This window comes from Bos indicus, chromosome 12 (assembly GCF_029378745.1).
Source record: "Bos indicus isolate NIAB-ARS_2022 breed Sahiwal x Tharparkar chromosome 12, NIAB-ARS_B.indTharparkar_mat_pri_1.0, whole genome shotgun sequence".
Taxonomy (NCBI): Eukaryota; Metazoa; Chordata; class Mammalia; order Artiodactyla; family Bovidae; genus Bos; species Bos indicus.
In genome coordinates this window covers 658,683-666,371 of record NC_091771.1, presented here as the reverse complement: position 1 = coordinate 666,371, position 7,689 = coordinate 658,683, and positions in this window count along the sequence as shown.

The following is a 7,689-nucleotide window of genomic DNA, read 5'->3' as shown; positions in this document are numbered from 1 at the left end:
TTGAGAATCCCTTCAACTGCAAAGAGATTAGATCAGTCAATCCTAAAGGAAATCAGTCCTGAATATTCATTGGAAGGACTAATGCTGAAGCTGAAACTCCAGTATTTTGCCATCTGATGCAAAGAATCGACTCATTGGTAAAGACCCTGATGCTTGAAAAGACTTAAAGGAGGAGAAAGGGAGATGAGATGTTTGGATGGTATTAGCAAGTTAGTGGTTTGAGTTTGAGCAAACTCCAGGAGATGGTGAGGACAGGGAAACTTGGTGTGCTCCAGTATGGGGTCGCAAAGAGTCAAACACAACTGAGTGATTGAATTGAACTGAACTGAAGATTGAACTATGAGTGAGAAACAGAAGAAAAATAAATAAGAGAAGCACATCACCAAAAACATCAAATACTTCATTTCCAACCTGGTGCAACATTAAGTAAAATTTTCTGATGAAAATTTTTCAGAACCATGAAATTAGCTTGTGGAGTTTATGTTGATGAAATCAAGAAAGTTTCCTCTATGTCTTTATTTTTTATCAAGAAATAGAAGCAAACTTCATATGAAGAGCAGAATGTGTGATTTTCATTTCTCTTGCAGAAGATACATTAATTTTTTTTCCTTAAGCACAAAAGTAAAAACTATAAAATTTTCCCCTATAATTTTTCTCTATGAGAAGTTTTACTTATTGGAAGCTATACTTTCTAATTCTCTGGATTAGCTTATTGTTTCTGGAAATTCTCTCCTTGGTGAGGTCTCAGACTCTACCTCCAGAACCTTTTCATCCCTCGTGGCCATAAATAGGAAGCTCAAGGACTCCAGAGTCCAGAGAAGCTTTAAAGCAAAATTCAACTTTGTCCTCACTTACCTCCCTATGTCTGCTTTCCATTTGCTTTGGGGGACCTAAAAAATTCTTACATTCATGCAAGATTAACTGTCTTATCTAGCAAATGATTATTTCAATTGTAGGTTCCGTTAGGAAAATTTAATACGTAATCTTGTCGGAAATGGAAATCCTTCTTATTTATCCTTATACCATCATAATCTTCAATTATGATGTCTACATCTTGTTTCAGTTGTTACAAGTTTGCCCAAGCCCTGTGAAATGAAGTTACCAACCTATATATTTCATGCACTATAATCCCAGAAATTAGGCCCATCCCTCGTACTTGGCAAAAGAATATGTTTTGTTCACTGATTAAATAGATAAATTTATGAATTTCATTTTTACTTTATAATTATTTTTACTAGTGAAACATTCTTAGAGTTAATTTTAACTGTTAGGTATGCCAAAGTCATTTAATTCTTTCATGTATTGTCAAAAATTGTATTCTTTTTCAGTTTTAGTATTCAAAATATTCCTGAGATGAAAATTACAGTTTGTAATGATTTTTAAATATTTTATTAGTTCATCAGATATTTTCCTATAAGTACAATTATCAAGTCAAAATACTTCAAATCATTTTCGAAGCTCTTTATATGTATTATAAATTTGCATTTCAGAAATAATTACAATTTCGACTAACAGTGTTTGTGTGTGTGACAGATGTAATAATATGTTTCATCATTTGCTTATCAGCATTTTATAATTTGCTATGTAAATCTTATATTATGTGTAGTAACAAAGGCTTCTTTAAGAGGGAAAGTTTCAAAAAATGTAATGAGGAAAATATTTCCCCAAATTTTAAAACAGAGAAAACACACAAGGTGTTATAATTTGCACACTTAAGGAATAATTTCACAGCATTCAGCATTTTAGGAATTGTTGAAGTATTTTAAGAAGTCAGATGAAATAAAGGTTATTATTATATACAAATGCACTTAATATTTATTGAAAATTTAGTACATTTGATGTGCTTTTCATTTATTTCTAATTGAAATCCCTTAAAGTTGAAATGCTTCAAAATATTGGGATAAAGGATTCTTTCCACACCTAATATTTCCTTCTTGATCTCTCTTACTGTTTTGTCACCAGGGAGGATGGAATGACTTTTCTGTTTGATAAATGTTGTCATGGCTGGGTTGGACAATTCTTTCTTTAGATGAGGTCCTACCACCAGGCAGTATATGATCTGTTGTGTTCCTTGCTATATGCTTTATAATGTCAAGCATGCATGATAGTCTATCTAATCCTGACAGATTTGGGTTTCATATGAGTAGGTCCAACCACTTGCTCATTGAGGCAAATCAAAATTGTGAAGATAAGTTTTATCAAAAATAAAATGGGTATTTTGGTCTTCATATGTTAACTTCCTTTCTTTGTCATGTGGGAGAGTGCATGTTATTTACTGGGCTCTTCTTACACCACCAAAAGTAACTTTTAACTTTGGTGTTCAGTTCAGTTGTGTAGTCATCTCCGATTCTTTGCAACCCCATGGACTGCAGGACAACAGGCTTCCCTGTCCATCAGCAACTCCCAGAACCTACTCAAACTCATGTCCATTGTGTCGGTGATGCCATCCAACCATCTCATCCTCTGTCATCCCCTTCTCCTCCTGCCTTCAGTGTTGCTCAGCATCAGGGTCTTTTCCAATGAGTAGGTTCTTTGCATCAGGTGGCCAAAGTATTAGAGATTCAGCTTCAGGATCAGTTCTTCCAATGAATATTCAGGGTTGATTTCCTTTAGGATGGACTGGTTGGATCTCCTTGCTGTCCAAGGGACTCCAAGAGTCTTCTCCAACACCACAGTTCAAAAGCAGCCATTCTTCAGCACTCAGCTTTCTTTATAGTCCAATTTTCACATCCATAAATGACTATTGGAAAACCCACAGCTTTGTATAGATGGACCTTTGTTGATAAAATAATGTCTCTGATTTTTAATATGCTGTCTAGGTTGGTCTTAACTTTTCTTCCAAGGAGGAAGCATCTTTTAATATCATGGCTTCAGTTACCATCTTCAGTGATTTGGGAACCCCCCAAAATAAAGTTTTGCACTCTTTCCACTGTTTCCCCATCTATTTGCCATGAAGTGATGGGACCAGATGCCATGATCTTAGTTTTCAGAATTTTGGCCTTGTTTCTGAATTTTGTCCTTATTTGATAGTTAAAAAACACCCTAGCTTATTATGGTTTGACAATTGAGAGATTAGGTAATTGATGAACCAAACATTGCATTAAAGTTCCTTCTAACCAGAAAGACTATTATTGTAACAAGTTTACTATGCTTTCTCTTATTAAAAAAATATAATTTAATGAGCAAAGTAAGACTGTACAGTCAATTGGAATGATCATAGTGGCCTGGAATCATGGTTGTTTTCAGACTTTGGGGACTAAAAATTTTATTCAGGGTAGAAACATTGGAGTCTATTTAACATATTACAAATTATTGACATTTGTTAAATTTGCTATTGCATATTTAAAGAGAAATACACATTTTTAACCATTAACCTTTAAAGCAGCTTCTATGATACAGGTCAGATAAGAAATGTGACAGCACTCAGTAAATTCTTGTTTGCTTGTTTTGCTTTGATCAAAGAGAAAATTTTCTTTATTGTAGAATGCAAATCTATATTCTTTATTAAACTGTTTCATGCATTGGGAAATTAACTCCTCTTAATGAGTAGTGTGAACATGCTTATTATTCATGGAAATATTTACTATAATGTAATATGCCAAATATTTCTATTATATCTACTCATCTATTTAATTATTCATATAGATACAGAAGAGAGGTCTCCAGGCTCTTACAGCTCAAAAATTCTATACATCTTTAATGGTCTCAGGCTTAGCCTGAATACAATTTTATTTCTGCTTTTAAAATGTCTTTTCTTCAATAGGCAGGTTTCCTTGACCTATAGAAGGCATTCCTTGGAAGATATGCCTTTACTACAGAAGGCTAATTTATATATATCTTTAATACCTTTTCCAATAAAACACTGACATTAGTATATGTACCTTGAGGGGTCATTATTTTAAACTTTTATTTTAGCTACAATTTAGTTACTATTTTTCCTACTCTTAATTCATTAATCCTCTTGTAACTTCTTATTTACAAAATTAATTTGTGAACAGTACAATGCTTGGTGTGTTCAGTTATTTTAAGGTAAACATTATCTCTGGCATATTTCTAACAAATTCTGCTATAAAAATATTACATGTGGCTCAACAACACATCTTTTGTTAGACCCAATTTTATAACTTCTGAAGACTTTTCTTTGGAAGGTATTTGCATGCATGTACATCCTTAATGTTAAAAAAAATATAAAATAATTTTCACAGCTTAGTGCAATTTCATGAAGAAGTCTAATGTAGCAGAAAATATGAGGACTTTGTAGTCAGGGATATTTAAGCTCAAATTCCACATTTATTAGATGTGTGATCTCGAGGGGAGGGGATATTTAATTTTGTTCATCTTCAGCTTTACTGTTTTTAGAGTGGTGTTAATTATACCTACTTTGCAAAACTGATGAAAAGGTTTTTAGAAAATCTGTTTTAAATATTTGGCATTTAGCTATTATGAAATATATTTAAGCCATTTTATTCATAAATTCTTACTATCAAATAATATAAATATATTCTTTAAAGGTCTTGAGATGTCATATACTCAGTACCTCTAGGCAGGCATGTATCTAAGGCAGAGGAAGTGACAGAAAGACTCGCTGACATCTCAGTTTTCTTTCTTCATTAATCCAAAGTCCTGGTGTATGGTGTATGATTGGTGTATGGTGTATATACTGGTGTATGATTGTGCTTATCTCTGAGGCACTGAAGCTTTATTCTGAAAAGAATGTTTACATCATTTAGATGAATGCCTTGAGGTTCCTTAAATTGATCAAATCTTTCTCTTTTGTGTTCTCTTTACTAACAATATTAGACAGTTTTCCACTTGACAATGATTTATGCATCTTGGTGTTTCAGATTTCCTGATGCTGGTGATTATACACCCCAAGCCACTTATACATAGTTTACTCCAGTGTCAGAATATACATAGTGACAAGAGGTGTAGTATTGCAAATGGAAATAGGCTAAGACCAGAGGGAAGAATTTTTTTTTTTCTTCCAGACACATTGAAGTGCTACAATTATATGTTATCCAGTAAGAAATAAGAGAGAAACTAAGTGATCCTCCTTTGAGTTATTTGAAGCTTCCCTCTTGGTGTAAGAAGTCATACTTCATTTGCAATACCTTATCTATAATGCTTTCTTCAGTGTATTTTTAATATCTAAACTTGCTAGCATTCAGAGATGTGATATGATGTGTTTAACATTTTCTTCTGATTTCTGCATGGTTAAACATTGACTATAGTGAAGTTAATAATAAATAATGCATTGACATTCAGTTATCTATTTAATTATTTTTGTTCCCCTTATTTCTCACCTGCTGTTTAAATTGTCTGTCATTCATTCTCATTCTTCAGTCTCACATGCAGTTCAGTGTCACAGATGTCATCATTTGCTTGATTTCTAAAGTTCTTTCATTATAAAATACTATAAATTATTTATGTTTTAAGAGATAAATGATATGATATTGCCCCCAAAATGAAAATGACTCTATATTGTTATTTTTAAATCTATGGATCTACTTTTAATTTTGGTGAATTTGATTTATTATCACTTTCTTAGAATTAGTTTTTAAATATGGAATTTATGTATTATAAAGTTTATAAAATATGTACAAAACACAGAGAATAGATGCAGATTAAGAAATAGTAGAATACAACTAATAGCTTTGAAGTTTCCTGTAAATACCACCCAGTTTTATTCCCTCTATTCAATAACACAGACTTATACTCTCCATTCATATTTCTCTATCTGTATAATGGAAACAAAATAGTACTTAAGTCTTTGGGCCACTATGAGGATTAAATGAGATAATATATAAAGTATTTAATATTTTAAATGTTATTAAGTATTGATAATCATGATGATGTTTTCTGGATCATATATACAAAAGATAAATACTTTAAAGTGTAATTTCTATTTGTAATATATAAGATTTATATTTGAAGTAGAATCTCTAGTTATGATATATAATATATATATATATATATAATATAATATTGTGAGTAGTCTTCTATTATATATTCTACCATCTACTCACAGGACTGTAATTTCATAGATCTTTCCAACTGTTTAAAATTTATGATGTGACTAAGTTACCTCTGAAATAGATAATCAGTACTTCTGAAGTAGCAAATAATGGATTGCTTCTTGTCCTTAAAAGATTGATATATTCCTCTTTTTATATAGTCCCCTTTTCCATTTATGGGAAATAATTAAAATTAGAGCAAGCACATTGGGGCTAGAGATGAAAGCCACACATTGAAGGTGTTAGAATAACTTTACTAGCTCTGCTCCAACACTTGAGAGAAACACACTTTCTCCTTATTTCAGGCACTACTTTGGGGGCTCTTATTTTTTCAGCATCTCATCCTGTAGCTTGGTAAATCAAAATGAAGTTGACAAAAGGGGAAAATAATCAAGACTTGTTTTCAGATGTTTAAGTAGGATTTGATGGCACAGTCAGGAGCAGCATTACAGCCCTGTCTGGACTGTCTATGTAATACAGCAGAGAATAAAATCTTGCTAAGTTGGCAGATCTTCTGGTAGTTCAGTTCAGTTCAGTCACTCTGTCCTGTCTGACTCTCTCTGACCCCATGAACCCCAGCACGCCAGGCCTCCCTGCACATCACCAACTCCCCAACATCACCAAAATATTGATATTTCTCCCGGCAATCTTGATTCCAGTTTGTGTTTCTTCCAGTCCAGCGTTTCTCATGATGTACTCTGCATATAAGTTAAATAGACAGGGTGACAATATACAGACTTGACAAACTCCTTTTCCTATTTGGAACCAGTCTGTTGTTCCATGTCCAGTTCTAACTGTTGCTTCCTGACCTGCATACAAATTTCTCAAGAGGCAGATCAGGTGGTCTGGTATTCCCATCTCTTGAAGAATTTTCCACAGTTTATTGTGATCCACACAGTCAAAGGCTTTGACATAGTCAATAAAGCAGAAATAGATGTTTTTCTGGAACTCTCTTGCTTTTTCCATGATCCAGCAGATGTTGGCAATTTGATCTCTGGTTCCTCTGCCTTTTCTAAAACCAGCTTGAACATCAGGAAGTTCATGGTTCACATATTGCTGAAGCCTGGCTTGGAGAATTTTGAGCATTACTTTACTAGTGTGTGAGATGAGTGCAGTTGTGCGGTAGTTTGAGCATTCTTTGGCATTGCCTTTCTTTGGGATTGGAATGAAAACTGACCTTTTCCAGTCCTGTGGCCACTGCTGAGTTTTCCAAATTTGCTGGCATATTGAGTGCAGCACTTTCACAGCATCATCTTTAAGAATGCAAATATAAGAAGTCAAAAAATACCTGGAGTAACAGGTAAGTTTGGCCTCAGTACAAAATGAAGGGGGGTAAAGATTAACAGTTTTGTCAATAGAACACTCTGGTAATAGAAAACCTCCTTTTCCCACGACCCAGGATATGATTCTACACATGGACATTGCCAATTGGTCAATACCGAAATCAGTTGGATTATATTCTTTGCAGCTGAAGATGGAGAAACTCTATACAGTCAGCAAAAGTAAGACCTGTAGCTTACTGTGGCTCAGATCATGAACCCCTTATTGAACAATTCAGGTTTAAGTTGAAGAGAGTAAGGAAAACCACTAGGTCATTCAAGTATGACACAAGTTAAATCACTTATGATTATATAGTGGGTGAGATGAATAGTTTCAAGAGATTAGATATGATAGA